Raw genomic sequence first — 18821 nt, forward strand, 5'->3', positions numbered from 1 at the left:
GGAGGCCACAGTCCCAGTTGAGGTCCCAGCTGATAACCAGCATCTATTGTGTGAGTTGCAAGATGTGTGAGTGAGCAAACAGCAAGATGAGCCCAGCCCCAGGGACCATGTGACTGCAACTGAGACCTCAGTGGCAACTCGGACCCTGCCTGAGACCACCTAGCCGAGCCTCGTTGATGCCAGAACCGTGACATAATAAAATCATTGCTGTTGTTTTATGCCACTAAGTTTGGGGTGGTTTGTTACATAGCAACAGATACTGGGAAGAGTGAGCTAGTCGGAGGGATTGTGGGTGGAGGCTCTCATGGGGAGCTATTACTTGTCTGATTGCACAACAGAATCTGTCTCCAGAGCTCACTCACTCCCATGCCTGGGTTAATGCTAGTCTGTCGCGAGAAAAAAAGTAGAGGCCACGCTTGAGTCCCCCGAGGCCCCTGAGCTGCACACAGCCCTGTGCCTGCTGGCAGAAGTTGGCTCAGCCATACCACTCGGTACTTGCTGTGAATTTCCCGGGACAAAGCGGTGGCCCACGTGCTTTGGGACAAACTGTCCTTTACAGTGTTGGTCCTTCCAGAAGCTCAGGCCCAGCCCGCTCTCACTGACTCGTGAATGGCACTTGTCACCTTCTGAGAGTGGAGGAGTAGGGAAGCAAATTAAACCCTTGAAGGCGAACTTGCTAGATGTTTGCATAACCCAGGCTGGAGAATTTCCTTTTGCTGAGATTGGAGGAGGCTGAATCGCAATGGGTCCCGCACTTTTCAGCCCCATTCTGCTCTCCACTCCCTCACTCAGGTCCTGTGGGACTTCCTGGTTCCCATTCTGTCCTCCTACCCTGGGCAGGTCACCTCTGAAAGAAGGGAGATGACGTTGAATGTGAATTGTACCCGGGTGGCGTCTACACAGATCAGGAGATAATCCAGCTAATTGGATCCTTTGAAGCTTACAAGGAAACATTCCACTCTGGACCTCAAATGCCCAAACTGCTGCCACACACACACACACACACACACACACACACACACACACACTCCCGGGGCATTCAGGCATCCCCGTGCAGCTCTGCCCCATCCCCCCTGCAGCACTCATGGGACCAGTTCCTGCCCTCTCCACACCTGAACTACCATTTGCTTAATTCTTTAAAATCAACCACTTGCTTTTTCTTTAAGAAAATACATTGACTTAAAAAGGACACCTTAGATGACCCCATAATTGGAAAGCCAATATCACATGTCATAAACAGAAGGTGACCGTGAAAATAAATACAAGGACACGAAGGGATCACCAAAATCTGGCTTCCATCCTGCTGCCTGACCAGATGAATTTTTTTTGAGATGGAAACTTTCTCTTGCTCTGTTGTAAAGATAACTGAGCCAGCCTCAGTGAGCCCCGTCAAAGACATATCAGCACCCCGTGGAGACTTTCTCCTTCAAGTTGGCAGAAGAATGGAAAGGAGAAAGGGAGTGACTTTCTTGTCACTGAGGATTATTTAATGCTGTGTCTGCATCCACCCCAGGTCCTCTCAACCACTGGGGAAGGAAGGTTATGATGGTGAATGCTTAAGAAGAGCTTGCTGTGGGCTTGAGTCAATTCCAGGACATTCAGTGCACTATCTCATTTAATCCTCAACAACCCTATGAAGTAGAAGTAGGTGCTGTTATCATCCTCACATGGGACCCAGAGAGGTTAAGTAACTTACCAAAGGTCACACAGCTAGTGAGTAGCGAAGCAGGGATTTGAACCGCGAGCTCCCCAGCTCACTGCCTGGGAAGCACAGGTCTACACCTGTCAGGTCCAAGGACAATTGCTTGGAGTCTCTATACTGGGTTGAATAATGTTCTATCCAACCCCGCCTCCCAAATTTGTGTCTACCTGTGAAGGTGACTTTATATGGAAATAGGGTCTGTGCAGATAGAATTAAATTAAGATGAGGTCTTATTGCAGATGAACGGATAAAGATATGAGATACACACACACGCGCGCGCACACACACACACGCACACGCACCCGTACACAATGGAATGCTACTCAGCCATAAAAAAGAATGGAATGATGCCATTTGCAGCAACGTGGATGGACCTAGAGATTATCATACAAAGTGAAGTAAGTCAGACAGACAAAAACAAATATCATATGATATCACTGATATGTGGAATCTAAAATATGGTACAAATGAACTTACTTCCAAACCGAAACAGACTCACAGGCACAGAAAACAAACTTATGGTGACCAAAGGGGAAAGTGGAGGAGGGATAAATTAAGAGTTTGGGATTAGCAGATACAGACTACTATATATAAAATAGATAAACAACAAGGACATACTCTATAGCACAGGGAACTATATTCAATATCCTGTGACAAACCATAATGGAAAAGAATATGAAAAAGAATATGTATATATATGTATAACTGAATCACTTTGCTGTACACCAGAAACTAACACAACATTATAAATCAACTATACTTTAATAAAAAAAAAAGATGAGATCCAATGACTGGTGTCTTTATAAGATATGGAAATCTGGACACAGTGATACACAGAGGGAAGACAGCCATGTGACCATGGAGACAGATATGGGAGTGATGGGGCCACAAACCAAGGAATACCCAGGAAGCTGGCAACCACTAGAAGCTGGAAAAGACGTGGAAGGATCCTCCCCTAGAGCCTTCTTCAGGGGAGCACCGCCCTGCCAACACCTTGATCTCAGGGTTTCGGCCTCCAGAGCTGTTAAGAGAATACGTTTCTGTCTTTTAAGGCACGTAGTTTGTGGTAATTGTTATGGAAGCCCCAGGAAATGAATACAGTCACCTTGGCCAGTGTTTGGGGGGAAATGTCTCCCAAGAGGATGAGAGTCTCATGGGAAAGGGGCCTGGAGTTCGCTGCAGGAGGTCTCTTGTTTTTTTGTTGGAAAGGCTGAATTCCCAGCTTTCCCCACCTGCTGGGGCAACCTGACCTTCCCTGGTCCTCCTACGCTTCTCTCGCTGTGTGACTTTGGGCAAGTGGCTTAACTTCTCTGAGCCCCCAATTCCTGTCATGGATTTAGCAAGAAATAGACCCCCGGGAGGCAGCTCTTATATCTCAGTAGATTTAGGCTTTAGGACTCTTCACCATTTGGAGTTACCTCATCTGTTGGTTTGCCTGCTTGTGTCTGTCTAAACCAGTGTTGTCCAGCGGAATTTATTTTGTTTTTTATTTTACTTATTTATTTAGTTCTGGCCGCGCCATAGAGCGTGGGGGATCTTAGTTGCCGGACCAGGGATTGAACCCGCGCCCCCTGCAGTGCAAGCACGGAATCCTAACCACTGGACGGCCAGGGAATTTGCTAAACAATGCAAATGTATTCCCTTACAGTTCTTGAGGGCAGAGGTCTGCACTGGGCCTTCCTGGTCTGCAGTCAAGGTGTTGGCAGGGCTGCACTCCTCTCTGGAGACTCGGGTGCCGAGTGGGAGGGAGGAGAATGTGTTTTCTTGCCTTTTTCAGCTTCTAGAGTCTCATGGCCCCGTATCACTCTGACGTCTGCTTCCATTACTGGATCTTCCCCAGCTCTGACCCTCCTGCCTCTCTCTTATGAGGACTCTTGTGGTTACACTGGGTGGCCCCTCCAATAATCCAGGACGATCTCCCTTTTCTGAGATCCCTAACTGAATCACATCTGCAAAGTCCCTTTGTCATGTAAGGTCACCTATTCACAGGTTCCAGGGATTAGGACACGGACATCTTTGGGGGCCATTATTCTGCCCCCCAAACCCCACGTGGCTAGTGGCTACCATACTGGACAACGCAGGTCTGGACCTTCCGTTCCTAGAGGATCTGACACTGTGATGTGTCCCCTGAGCCAGGCACACAGCAGGTGCCCAATTAACGTGTTCAATTAATGAAATTTGAATACTGCCTCTACAGCATGTTTGTTGAAGGAGGTGCTGGCTTTAAACTCTTAAGTCCAAGCTAAACTTTGCAAAATGGAGACCCGCATTCTGGTGCCTCTAACAGAGCCTAGGCTACTCCTCGGAAATGCTTCTTTTCCCAGCTCTACTGTGTGACCTTAAGCAAACCTCTGTGCATCTCAGCATTGACTTCCTCATCTGTACAGTCCTAAGAAACAGCTACCAAAAGCCTCACAAGAGAAAAGAAAACTGAGGCACAGAGAAGCTAAGGGGCTGGCCCAAGGGCAAGGTCATGAGGAAGGGGAGGAATCTGTTCCAAAGTCCGGAATGCACTTCAGAAAGAGGGTGTGAGAAACAAGTAGAAAGGCTTTCTGCGCCATCTGGGGAAGAAAAGATAGCCTGGACCAGGGGTAGAGTCAGTGACTGACTTCTTAAATGCTGTGCTATCTGCCTGGAGAGTTCTAAACTTTTTCTGACTGTTGAACTCCTACTCACCCGTCAAGACCCAGTTCAAATGTCCCTTTTTTAAGGAAACTGTCCTTGACTCCCTGAACCCACCTCTAATCTAACAAAAAGAGCCCAAGATCCCTGGACCTCCCACAGAAATTGTGCTGCCCCATCACAGTCCAGATATTTTAAATCACCTGCCTAAAACCACATGGGCCAGCAACTGACAGATCTGGAACATGAACCCAGGTGATCTGGCTCCAATGTCTATGCTGTCATGAGGCTATAATACACATTCAGCACACACACACACATCCCTAACTGCACACATAGAAATACATGTACACACATCCATATATACAAACACGCACATGCTCACACACTCCACACACACACGTGTACACATCACATCTATAAATACACGCATGTACACACAACACACGAACATACACAGTCCTATTCTTTTGCACATGTGTGACCATTGAATGCATGTGCGTACATATGTGCACACACCCCATAGACATGCAGATAGACCAGACGTGCTCGCCCCTCGCACAAGCTTGTTCCCCGGCACACACGCATACAACATGCTAGACCATGCACCAGCCCGTAGACGTGTACACACAGGCGCGCAGGAAGCCCACCTGCCCACACACCCCTACATAGGGGCCTACACCTAAAAATAAAATCTAACGCTCACCACTGGGACAGCACGGGTAGGCACACACGAATACATGCGTATGTAACGCTCACCACTGGGACAGCACGGGTAGGCACACACGAATACATGCGTATGTATCCTCACACATCTAGCTAAAAATTCACGTGTACCATGAACTCAATCACAGACAGAAAAATATCTAACTCAAATATGTGAACTGGAATATTCAAAATTCCACCTTCCTCCCGTGCACCCCCAGACATGCAGATGCATACTCGGGTACTTGCCCAGGCTCCTGTTCTCTGTCCCCAGGCCCCGCCCTGCCCACCCTCGCCAGGGTAGGAGGTAGCAGGCAGCACGGTGTGTGTGCTGGGAAGAGGGACGGGTCCAGCCCCAGCCCTGCCCTCAGAGCCCACCTGGCCTGGTCCTTGTCTCCCGGATCACACTCCTTCTGACCCGTGCACCACCCAGCCCATGCTGGATCCTGGGGCCAGAGGCAGGCCCAACACACTCCAGGGGCCCCAGATGAGGCCCAGAAATCTGAGAGGGGACTGGGACCCCTACACCCACCCTCGAGCCCGCGCCCGCTGGCCCCGCTGAGCAGAGAGGAAGAGGAAGCACAGCATGGGCCGGTGGGGAACGGGGGGGCGTCGGCACAGACAGCCTTCTGCGCGGCCAGATGGCCAGCCATCTGCAGTCCCCTCCTTCTCTGCCGTGGTCGGGCCTGGTGCCGGGGCGAGCGGCCTCGGAGCTGGCCGAGCACGGTGGAGACGTGTGCTGCCTGCCACGCCTGGCTGCTGTGGCCCAACCTCTCCCCGCATAGTGCAGGCACCTCTGTTCTGGAAGATTCTGGGGCTTCGGAATCCAACCCCTTCATCCAATCATTCATTCATTCCCCAAACACCAAGTGCCTACTAGGTGCTGGTCCTAGATATACAATGACAAACAAATATTTGTTGAGTACCTATTCCTCTTGCTTTCTGCTCAGCTGGACAAGTTGGGGTCTCCAGGGTGGAGCGAGGGGTGCCTGTCCCCTCCCAGACTTCTGGGTCTCATCTGGGCCCGCTGGGTCTGCCTCTGGCCCCAGGATCCAGGCACTTTTCTAGGAATCAACAAATTTGACAACAAATATATATTAGACACCTACTCTGTGTCGGTCACTAGGCTGATGACAACAGCGAGCAAACAAATGTGTATTGAGCACCTACTATGTGCTGGGAGCTGTTCTAGGCACGGGGAATACAGCAGTGAACAAACTAATTATTTGTTGAACACCTACTACGTGCCGGGCACTGGGGAGACAGTGGTGACCAAGAAGGACAAGGTCTCTGCCCTGACCAAGTTTGCAGTCTCCGGGGCAGAGGGGACGGATGAGCTATAGTGAATACATGAAAAATAAGGGGTGAGGGAAGGACAGTGGTATTCCTATCCATTTGATCATTTTAGACGGGCAGTCAGGGATGCCTTCTCTGAGGAGGTGACATGGAGCAGAGCCCTGGGTGGGGCAGGGAGTCAGTCCTCAGGCTCCCTGGGGAAGAATGTTCTGGGCTGAGGGAACAGCCAGCAGAAAGTCCTGCAGTGGGAATGGGCTTCATGTGCCCGAGACAGCTGTGGGGAACCAGGGCCCCTGGGCCAGAGCAGGTGAGCCCAGGGAGGGGCAGGGGTGGGAGATGAGGGGTGGGTGGGACCCTGGTGGGGAGTCTGGGGAAAGTGAGGCCTGGGAAGAGACCCAGGGATTTCGGGGGGGTGGGGGAGCAGTGAGCATGTCAGGTGGCAGTGATATCCCAACATCCCAGCATCCTGTGCAGAAGTTCTCCCTGGGGCCAACCTCCATGAGGGCTGTATCTGCATTGGTCCCGGTAAGTCTGGGAAATAAGCACCAGGATGATTCCCATTTCACAGACCGGAAGGTGGAGGCACATGGGAACACTGCGGTCCGGGGCCCGCATCTCACTGGAGCTCCTGATGCTTCCAGAGCAAGCGAAGGAGATGCCCAAAGCCCACGTGGGCCCTACCCATCACCCCTCCAGTGCTGCCCCAGCCGTGGGCTCTGACGGCAACGTCCCCAGCCGACCCCTCTGCTGGCGCCTGAAGCTGTCAGCCCTGATTCCCCGTGGGCTTAGTCACCCCATACAAGTGACATTTATTTATTCCCTCGCACGGAGTGTGGCGAGAATTAATTATTCAGCGCCAAGGAAGCACTTTGAACATAAAAAGTACTGAGGATGACCGTGACATTACAGAGGATAATGTTCCCTCCTCATGCCCGCCTGCAGGTCTGGGTGCCTGAGCTGTCGCCTTCCATGGTCCCCTGACCACCCGCCCCCCTGCCCATGTTGGGGGCGGAAACCCCTCCATGGGGAAAAATTATCTGAGCTCAGAATTTCTTTTCTATGCAAGCAGGAAGGAAGAGAGGGAAGGAAGAAGGAAAGGAGGGGAGGAGGGGAGAGGGAGAGAGGGAAGGAGGGGGAGGAAGAAGGAGAAAAAGAGAAGGAAAGGAGGGAGGGGAGTTTCACACTTCATATTTTTTAGCTGCTCTGTGAGTTACGAAGGTGGTACAAAAGTGAGTCGCAATGATACAGTTACAGTTTATAAGGCACTTGCTCTGTGTCATTTTCATGAGGTCTGCAAAACAGGGTGGTTTCTCAGAGCAGAGAAAGGGTTGCAGCCCCATTTTACAGATGAGGAAACTGAGGCTCTGGAAGGAGCAGCAAATACCCACCTCCCACAGCTTGGCCACAGTGGCCAGGAGCGAAACCTGTGAAAAGGAGTGTCGGGGGCTGACCCCAGGGGCTGTCTGCCGAGAGTTCTCACCTCTGTCAGGACAAGCCCCAGCTCCCTGGGCACTGGTATCCCCTGGGCACACAACACCAGCCCTTGAACTTGAGCCTGTGCCCTGCTGCCACCCTGAGGATCCATGCATCCCGCCTCCCCCAGCCGGATGCCAGAGGGAAGGAGGCGAGAGGGGAGATCTTGCCGGGGAGGGGAGTGAGGTGGTGGGGATACAGAACAGCTTGCCAGGGAGCTTGAAGTTTGATTTGATTTAATATTTACCCCAAAGAAACTCCATCAGGCAGAAGAGACAGCTGGAGACCAGCAGAGCTGAGTTTGCTGTAATTGCCAAGTGAGATGGTCTTTGTTCCTACCTTCAGAGGGAAAAAAAGGTTGCAGGCCACACTTGACTCCCCCCTCTAGGCCAGAGCTGAGCAATCCTAGTGGAGGTGGAGAACAGGGTCTCTGGGCCACCTGCACGCTTCTTTCTGGGGGTCCCAGCTGTGCCGTGATTCATCTCCACACACCGCAGTGGCCAGAACCATGCCTGCATTCAGTAGGGGCCCAGTAAATGCCTGCTTGTGTGTCCCGGGTGTCATCTGAGGGCCCCTGTTCAGTGAAATAGAGAAGGACTGGGGGAAGCAGAGGCCTTGCTGGGACAGGTGACTTAGGCTGTCTGTGCCTCAGTTTTCCTATCTGTGAAATAGGAAATAGAACAACACCACAGACTCATGAGGATTCAAGGACCTGTTCCCAAAGTGCTGACCTCCCTGGCCGTCCAGTGGTGCCTCCGAGGAAGACGCCACACTTCCACTGCAGGGGACACGGGTTCGATCCCTGGTCAGGGAACTAAGATCCCACATGCCCTGCTGTGCAGTCAAAAAATTAAAAATAAAAATAAAGGTAAAAAAATAAAAAGACAGCGCCTGGTACGCAGCAAGTGTTCTTTAAGGCGGAGCTACTGGGAGGGACCGATCCAAGCAAAGCCCCTGGCAGACAGGCGGTCTTCACAGCTAGATTCAAAACCTCTCACCCGTTCCAACCTCCTGGACAGATAAATGGCATAGGAAAGGGGGCGGGGTTCCCTGGTGGGAAGGAGGGTGCTGGCCTCAGGACCCCCTCACCTTCCCACCCGCCCACTCCCAAACCCCGCTCAGGTTGCAGGATGTTCTTCCTGTTAATCAGGCCTCGGGTGGCCCTGACGCTTCCCTGTGTGGCCGCCCCCCTGGGTCATCACTGAGTGATGTGTGTTTTGAGCCAGAAGACACTCCGGCTGTAAGTCGGGGGCTGCGCATGGGCATGGAGGTCCCGCAGCCACCTGGCTGCCTTCAGCCAGGGAGGTGGGTGGAGACCCCACAGGCTCCTTGGACAGCTGGGAACCTGCTGGAGGCTGCTGCCATGGCAACAGTGCTGGTTGCCCTCACTCAGCGTGGGCCCCATCCTGCCTCTCCTGGGCACTGACTGAGTGGGCTGGGGCTCAGCTGGTTACCCCTCCCTCCTCCTCCCCCAGGGGTCACGCGGGGGTCCTGAGAGCTCCCTGCCCACTTGCTACCCCAGCAGAGCAAAGCCAGCTCTAAGACATCCCTCTCTTAATAATAACTAATACCAGCTGACATGTATTGAGTGCTCAGCTCTGTACAAGTATTAATGACTTAATTATCAATGATAACCCATTTAATAGATAAAAAGACTATAGTCCAAAAGGGCAAAATTGCTTGCCCAGGGCTTGCCCATGACTAGTAAAGAGCAAAGCCAGGGCTTGAACCCAGGATGCTGGCCCCGGAGTGCCATTGCATAATATAATGCAATGGTTAAGATACAGACTCTGGAGTGAGACAAGCTGTGTGAGCCTGGACAAGTTACTGAACCTCTCTGGGCCTCAGTTTCCCCTTCTGCAAAGTGGGATAATAGTACCTGCTTCAGAGACTCCTGGGAAGGATGAGATGAGTTAATACATGCAAAGCTCTTAGAGCAGCAATGAGCACGGAGTACGCACCTGGGGCTCACCCAGTTTCCCCCCAGAAACAGATGAGGATTTGCAGCCAGGTCCTCCTGGGGAGGCCAGCAGCAGGAAGAGGACAGAGAAGGAGGGGATGCCAAGCTGAGGGGTCACTTGAGGCACCGTCCCAGCCCTCGCCTGATCCGCAGGGGTCTCTGGAGCGTGAGTTACACCTCGAAGTTTGTCCTGCCTCCAGAGCAGGGGGCTGGACCCCCACACTGTCAATGGTCGCCTAAGGGCTGTCCCAGCGGGATGACAACTCCCAGGCCGGCCAGGCTTTCTGGACACGGGGCCAAAGCTGTGTGCAGGAGCGAGGCAAGAGTACGGGCAGTCAGGAGGAAAGCACACGGAATTGCAGAATCACAGAATTGCAGCATCAGAGGAGAGACCCAGGACTTGTGGGTGGAGCCCTGCCTGCTGTCCTAGCCGTTGTTATTTACCTTCCTAGGACGCCACAGCAAACCTGTCTGACCAGTAGATTTGCCCTCGTTTTAGCAGAAGGCCACTTGGTTTGGTCAGAGTCACACAGATTTGGGGCGGGGAGCCAAACCTCTAGACTTTCAATTCTGCGCAATTGTCACTGCACCCTGAGACCTGGTCATGGGTCACCTTCTGAGGTACCTAGAAAAGATGCTGCTTACTTGGGCAGGAGGAAAGTTAACAGCTCAAAGGCCTGGGGCACCTGGAGGAGGTTGTATCAGTCAGAATGTCTTAGGCAGCAAATTAAAAACTCCGAATTCAAACAGCTTTAATAATGAAAAAGATTTCTATTTTCCATGATAAGAAATCCTGAGGTGAAGGAGTTCCCGGGCTGGTTGATTCAGCAGCTCAGGGGTGGCATCAGAACCAGGCTCTTTCCCTCTCTTCTCTTTTCTGCTGCCCTCAATATAGATCATGCTCTTCAAGGTCCCCAAGTGGCTGCCCAGGTCCAGTCATCACATCCCACCGGGACAAAGTACAGCCCAAGATGAGCCAGTTAGTAGCAACAGAGACGTTCTGGCCCACAAAGCCTGAAAGGATTATTATTGGACTCTTTGCAGAGAATCAGTTTGCTGACCCCTGACTCAGCTAATTGGGATTCACCCCATGCTGGACTGAGTCACTGTCTCCGAGGGATGAACACTGAACAACGTGGTGCTCTCTGAGTGAGGTAGGCTGGTGTCTGGACTGGCGGCTAAGTCATCTTCTAGGTCTTTGCTGCTCAAAGCGTTGTCCACGCACAAGTGGCAAGAGCCTCACGCGGAGCAGAGTCCAGGCTACCCCCCTTCCCAGACCGAGCACGCCAGGACCTACATTTGACCGAGTCCCCAGGGGGTCTGTGTGCGTGGGCAAAGCCTAGCCCTGCAGAGGGCTGAAGGTACAGGTGGGGACAGAAGGGCAGCTGCCCTGGATTGACACTGAGGCGGCCTGGGTTCCAGTCCCAACTGTGACCTTGACCGCTGTGTGGCTGCAGGCAGGTCTGGCCACCCCTAAGGGTCTTAGCACCCTCACCTGCTGAACACCCCGTGTTAGCATCCTGGGACTGCCATAACAAGGTTCCCCAGACTCTTAGCTTAGGACAACAGTTCTGGAGGTCAGAAGTCCCACGTCAAGGTATAGGCAGGGCTGGGCTCCTTCCAGAGTCTCCAGGGGAGGACCCTCCCTGGCTTCTTCCAGCTTCCCAGGGCCCCAGGCGTTCCTCAGCTGTGGCTGCATCCCTCCCATCTCCACCTCCATCCTCACGTGACTTTTTCCCTCTGTATCTCTCCTCTTCTTCTAAGGACGCCAGTCGTATTAGACTAGGGCCCTGAATGACCCCATCTTAACTGGATTACTTTTGCAAAAACGTTATTTCCAAGTCAGATCACATTCACAGGTTCCGGGGATTAGGACTTCAGCACATCTTCATGGGGGACACGATGCAACCCATAACGTGTGGTGGCACTGCCCACACATGACACACAGGTGAAAAGGGGACACACATGTTTGTGTGTGGGGGGAGGACAGGGCTGATGGAGGCACAGCTGGCCAGCTCTGCTGGAAGCTTCCTGAAGGTAGCTGGCCCAAGGTGGCCTCAAGGAGAGCATCTCTACCCCCTCAACTGCCGCCCTCAAGGGCCTGAGCTGCTCCAGGGACCTCCTGGGTCTGTAGAAACCAGGTCCAAGAATCCTCAGCAATTCCTGGATGAGAGTGAGACAAGCAAGGCATCCAGGTGCAAGTTCCAAGGAAGCGCTCATTCATTCTCAGGTGCCGCCTCTGTGGAGAGGGCGCACCTCCCTCCACTCTGTGCCCTGAGTGCCGTGCCCACCTCACTCTTGACCATTGCTGGTCCTCAGCTCTGCCTGTCATCCCAAACACCTCCTCTGGGCCTCTGTTCCCAATTGTGGAAGGGGAGCAGGTGGGCTCTGCCCCAACATTTACTGTGTGAACAAAGTCCGTTTGACTTAGATAAACTGAAAACATCCAGGAGTGTACCCTGAGCACCTAACCGGTGCTGAAAAACCAGGTATATTGAGTGAACAAGGAAGTAAATTCCCAAATCCAAATTCCTCACCGTGACCCACAAGGCCCAGCATGACCTGGTCCCGCTCACCTTACTGGCCTCATCCCTACCATTTCCCCCCTAAACCATTAGGCTCCAACTACACTGACCTCCAAGTTCTTTCCAAAACATGCCAAGCCCACTCCAACCTCAGGACCTTTGCACACACTGTGCCCTCGGCCGGCATGCTTTTCCCCGGATACCCAGGTCTGACTCCCTTATTTTACTCAGATTTCTGTGCGAATGTCACCTCCTCAGAGAGGCCTTCCCTGCCACTTGATCAAAAGTAGACGCGCTCACTCCACCCCTACCTCCACCCCACCAATACCCAGTCGCATTCTGTCCCATCAAACTACTTTAGTGTCTTGATAGAACTCACAACTGGAGTGTGGAATTCTCACAGGCATTTATTTATCCATTGGCCACGTCCTCGGTGCCTAGAACAGTGGCTAGCACATAGTAGGTGCTCGGGAAAAATTTGCTACTTGACTGAATGAACCCCTTTCCCACTGGAACCCAGCCGACCTCTTAGGGAACACTCAGGCATCCCCAGGCCCCTGCATTCAAGGCCTGGCAAGCCTCACCCTGCAGTGGAATTTTCCAGATGAAGCTCTTCCTTTGTGCTTCAACCAGCCGTTTAATCTCAGCTCATCGCTGGGCAGGAAGGAGCCTGCTTTGCTCAAGGACTTCTGTCCTAAAGCTGCCAGGTAACATGAGAGGGGCCTCTCAAGAGGAAAGCACAGCTCCCCACCCCACGCCTGATAAGCGTCCAGCGGCCCCGTCACCTTCTCCAGGCCGCATGCCTCCACCCACAGCCCTGGCCCCGGGCTGAGCCCCGCCTGTGCTCACTCCCCAGCCGGCAGCCCCCAAACTGCACAATGGCCCTTCAGCGGGCCAGGAGATCTTAAAAACTCCCTTTAAAAATAGCATTACTAATTTTCTTTTTTTTTTTTTCTTGTTAAAAATTTACACATGTAATCCACATGTGCTGACAGTGAAAAATGCCAGCATTTCTAGAGGGAAGTAGATCGTCATCCCCCAGATTCCAACCCCCAGCACAGAGATGAAAACCACAGTCAAAGGCGGTGGTGCCCTTGGGAAGGACTGGATTCCTTTAACATATGCTTGTATGGTGCCCCTAGCAAATCCTCTAGGGCTGTTATATTCTTACCCCCATTTTACAGATGGAGAAAGTGAGGTCCAGATAGGGACCGAGCTAGCCGATGGTGGGCGGTGGTGAACTCAGACGGTCTGGCTTTGATCCTCACTTGGACCACTATACCATGCCACTTCTTGGCAGAAAATTTCTTGATTTGGTTTTTAACTTCTTTTTTCCTTTTTTTCCCATTTTCTGTTCCATGTTGTTCTCTGACTTGCTTTTCTCATTTAACACTCCATGTCTGGGACATCAATTCATGGCGGAGGGAATTCCTGGCCGTCCAGTTAGGTTAGGACCTGGCGCTTTCACTGCCGAGGGCCCGGGTTCAATCCCTGGTCGGGGAACTAAGATCCCGCAAGCTGCGAGGTGTAGCCAAAAAAATAAACAAATATTTCTTTAAAAAAATTCATGGCAGACATACGTAGGTCACCCCATCCGTGTTGTATCTCTAGCCCCTGACACCGCACAGAACTACTGTGATCATTTGGGTCAAAATGGTCCCTTTGTGATCATCTTAAATTCTCAGCACATAATTCATTTGAATGTGCCCCATGGTAAATATGTGATACCGTGAGTACTTTTGCGGAAAACTGGTAAGATCTGGGCTCATTGGGCAGGAGAAGGTCGAAGTTTCCCTGTCACCCACAGACTCTAGGCTAAATCTTGAGATGGTGCTGGTGGAGAGAGTAAATGCACTATTATCCAGAACGTTCCCAGCTCCAAAGAGGCCACAAGGGTGAAACGTCCCTTTTGCTGATCAGCTACATGTCTAAGGACTCCAGAATGTCAAGCCTTCAAAGTACTGTGACTCATTCCCTGAACAACGATGCTTGGTAATTCACAAAGCAACCCTAGGTACACCACAGTTTATCCACATCTCCAAAGAAAGTCCTACTCAGAGTCTCCCCTGAGCAGATCAAGAGAAACAAATCCTCTCTCCGCTTCAGGCCCTGGATGCTTTTTTAGGGCTGGCATAAAGGGAGTGAGGAGGGAAGGGCATGAGTTGTCACAAAGTCAAAACGAAACTGCCAGTAACCCAGTTCTCTGTCTCCCAAGCGTGACTCACCCGGTGAAAACCAGAATATTGTTCCAAGTGTCAAATCTGCAGAGCTGCCTCCGAGATTTGGGTCTCATCCAGCTTAAATGAGCCAAACATGCCAGCGTCTTCCTCAGGTACCTGCGAGTGGCGCATTGTCTTCTCCCTGCGGCTTTTGTTTTTGAAAGTTCATAAAGAGGAACCCAGGAGGTCAGGAGACAGCAGGGTGGCCATTTCCTTCCCCAGGACAACATTCAGACGGTTTCCCCATGCCTCCCAGCACCTGCCTCCTGCCAGGGACCAAACCGGTACTGTTGGCACCCAGGCTGCCCCAGAGCACATAGGACACCAGGACCCTGGCTGGAGGTTGAAACGTACTCCTTTGGAGAATCATCTGGCCTCCTCAGACTGGTAGGGCCAGGCAGCGGCAGGGGGAGTTTATCATCATTAGGGGCGAGTTAACTTTGAACAGGGGAGAAATGCTTTTAGAGTAATGTTATTAGCACTGGATTCTGGAATGCCTTTTCTATTCTTCTAAGTAATATTCTCTGCAGCCCTGTGCACTCCATAGAGGAGGAGGAAATGGACTGGTTTGTAGATGGGGAAAGGCTGAGCCATTTCTAGTTCCCGGTTTTATTTAGATGAGGGAATTCACAAGGTAAGCTCAGAACACTACAGTTTGCCTTGTGGGCCACCATCCTACTGAGTATATTTTTGGTGCATATGTTAATCCACAATGAGTCATATAAAAACCAGGACAACGTGACCTATGTCAGTTTTCAGCCTTGACGGGTAATGGGATGGGAGGCAGTGGGGATAATAGTAGCTAATACCTATGAAGAGCTTTGTACAGGCTGGGCACTGTCCAAACACTTTGCATGAATTAACATTTAACTCAGATAATGGCCCAACAAGGGAGGTACTAATATGATCACCCTTTTACAGATAAAGAATCTGAGCTACAGAAAGGTTAAGTAACTTGCTCGAGGTCACACAGCTAGAAAAATGGCCAAGCTGGGATTTGAACCCAGGAGACCCGCCTCCATGGTTTGTGCTCTTAACTCTATGGAGTGTTGTGTGATTGTATAGATACTGGCAATAAATGGACTCTCTGTGACAGACACTGTGACTGACCCATCACAAATTCCCAGCCTTTTCTCCATTCCTGCATCAACCACCATGTCCAGAAAGTCTAACTATTTGCTCCCTCAGGATCCTCTGCAGTTCTGGCCAATGAGATGGAGGCTGAGGCCAACTGGTACAACTGGTACAAAGGTTTTGCTTTCCCTAATAAAAGGAGCAAAGGTAGCTGATGCCCTTGTGCTCTTTATTCATGCCTTGAACATGGATGTGATGCCCGGAGTCATGGCAACCACCTTGTGATCTGAGGGAGAGGCCAAGAGAAGCACAGACAGTGACCTGGAATGACCTGAGCTTTGGAACTTACTCCCACCTCCCAGACTTCTTTTTGTATGGGAAAATTAAACCCTGTTTGTTTACATCACTGGGTTAGGTTTTCTGTTACTTGTAGCCAAAGATCATACCAAATATTCTTTTCTCCCTTCCTGACTCTCACTTATTCCCACTTGAAAGTAACTGGTTGTTAAAAGCCAGCATCTTAGAAAAAGTAGGGGGACAGGGAGAGGCCTCTTTCTGAGACTATTCGATATGGAATTCCAGCCTCCTGCAGCCTTTCCAGCTTTTTTTTTTTTTTTTTTGGCCGTGCCTCACAGCATGCAGGATCTTAGTTCCCCAACCAGGGATCGAACCCGTGCCCCCTGCAGTGGAAGTGCAGAGCCCTAACAACTAGACCTCCAGGGAATTCCCTTTCCAGCTCTCATTTACTGAGCACCTACTGTATTCCACATATCCATGTGTATCATGGGCTCCAGGTTCATTTTTCCATCAACACTCTTACAGCCTAGGAGGGAGACCACATTTGGCTCCATTTTACAGATGATGACACTGAGGTGCTGGGGCTTTAAGAACTTGCCCAGTGAGTGGGGAGCAGATTCACCCAGGCCAGCCTGACCTCAAGCGCAGGGTCTTCCTGTTCTCAGCTGCGGTGCTCCGACCCACAACCCACGGTACAGCCCTCAAGAACTTCTCCAACTCGTCAGATTCCAGGCTTCTGTTCTCTCCTGTCCCCTCAGGGTCAGTGCCTTGCCCTCAGTGCCTCTGCATTCTCATCTGTAAAGTGGGGATGACGCTAGGACCCACTCACAGGGCTGCTGTGCTGATTCAGTGGAATAATCCACTTGGCACGGAGCCTGGCCCATAGGGAGATCTCAACAGACGGTGTTATTATTATCACTATTATTATTACTAAGTACCCAGAGTCCTGTCCCCAAGAGTAATCCCCCAGGGCAGCAATGAATGGAAAGGAGAAGCTGAGGGAACCCAGCATCTGATTTCTATTGAGCCAGGCCTGATTTCACAATCCCCCAGCCTGGGCACAGGTGTGCCCTTGGGTGGCACCTTGGAAGGCTTCCTGCAAGGAGCCGCCTGAGGAAGAAATCTCCTGCCAGACACCTCGTCTGGAAAGGACACATTCAAGGCAGGCTGTCTCCTGCCAGGGGCTCAGGGGCTCAGGGGCTGGCTGTCGGCATCACGGTCAGGTGCACAGGGCTTGGAAATCACCCTTTCGATCAATGCCAGGGTGGCTGCCAGCTACTGCAGCAGGGGGAGGGAGGGGGAAAAAAGAGAGAGTGGGGGGGAGGGAGGGAGAGAGGGAGGGAGGGAGGGAGGGAGAGAGAGAGGGAGGGAGGGAGGGAGGGAGGGAGAGGGAGGGAGGGAGGGAGGGAGAGAGAGAGGGAGAGACAGAGGGAGGGAGGGAGGGAGGGAGGGAGAGAGAGAGGGAGAGAGAGAGGGAGGGAGGGAGGGAGGGAAGGAGAGGGAGGGAGGGAGGGAGGGAGGGAGAGGGAGGGAGGGAGGGAGGGAGAGGGAGGGAGGGAGGGAGGGAGAGGGAGGGAGGGAGAGAGAGAGAGGGAGGGAGGGAGGGAGGGAGAGAGAGAGAGAGAGGGAGGGAGGGAGGGAGGGAGGGAGGGGGAGGGAGAAAAAAAACATCTCTTTCCTGAGTCCCAGGCCACAACAAAGGGAGTCAGCCTCCAAAAGTGGAGGGGAAGGGGCTCTGTTGAATTAATTAATCCTTTAATGACAATGTATTAAGTGCCGAGCGTTGGATACACAAGCTTCATTGAACCTTCAGCACAGCCCTCTGACCGAAGTACTATTATCATCTCTATCTTGAAGGTGAGGAAAATGAGGCAACAGAAGGTTAAGCATCTTGCCCAAGGTCACACAGCTGAGAACTGGGGGAGCCATGACTCTAACCCAAGTGCCCAGACCCCTGAACCAGTGTTTCTAAGCAATAAAGAGGCAACAAGACCTTTAGTCCTAATGGGGCTGGGAGAGGAGGAACCAACTATAAACAAAGCAACAAGTGACGAAATAACTCCAGGCGGTGACCGCAAGTGGTTAAATCACCCGTATCTGTCTGATGAACCTCTGTGGGGGGCCTTGGAAGGCTCCCAAGATGAGATGGAGACTGGGGTCATCCTTGAAGGAAGGGTGGGATTTTAACTGGGAACTCGGGCATGAGAACTGTGGAGCCAGAACTTATTACGGGTAAAAATGCAGGCGTACAGTTTGTGTTCCATAAACGGTCATTGTAAAGGGTATATTGGGGGTTAAACCGTGGGAGGCTTCAGAGGTCTGGAGGAAGTGTTTGTAAATCTTCTTCCGGGGCTTTGCTCCAGCATCGGCCAACCTCAGTGTTTCTAGAGAGTCAGCCCCAGGCCCTGGGTCCTGATTGGTCCAGGATGATCATGCCGCCAACCAGAGACTGGGCTAGCTGTGATCACGTGACACAATCTGGCCAATGGCAAGCAAGTTTCTAGGAAAGATTTTTCTCACCCTCAAAGAGAAACAATCCCTCCGAGATGGCTCCTGTATTCGCTATCTATTGCTCATAACAGAAGTCCCCCAAACTTAGCAGCATTAAACAACAATTAAGTATTATCTCAGTTTCTGTGGGCCAAGAATTTGGGAGTGACTTCAGGGGTGATTCTGGCTCGGGGTCTCTCAGGAAGTTGCAGTCAAGATATCAATGGTAATTGCTATCATCTGAGGGGTTTCTATTCAATCTCTCTCCCTTCAGGTGAAGGTAAAGGGCGTCAGAGGTCAGCTCATCCAGTCCCAGCCTATAGACACCCAGTCTCTGGCTTTTTCCTGACACACAGATCCCAGCTTGAACATCTCCTCCTCCCTGCCCATGCCAGAGATTTTCAGTCCTATCCCCTCTGCCTTACTGCCTGAGACTCTGCTCTTAACTTACCTTACTT

This window comes from Leucopleurus acutus (assembly GCF_964270905.1).
Source record: "Leucopleurus acutus genome assembly, chromosome: 13".
NCBI lineage: Eukaryota > Metazoa > Chordata > Mammalia > Artiodactyla > Delphinidae > Leucopleurus > Leucopleurus acutus.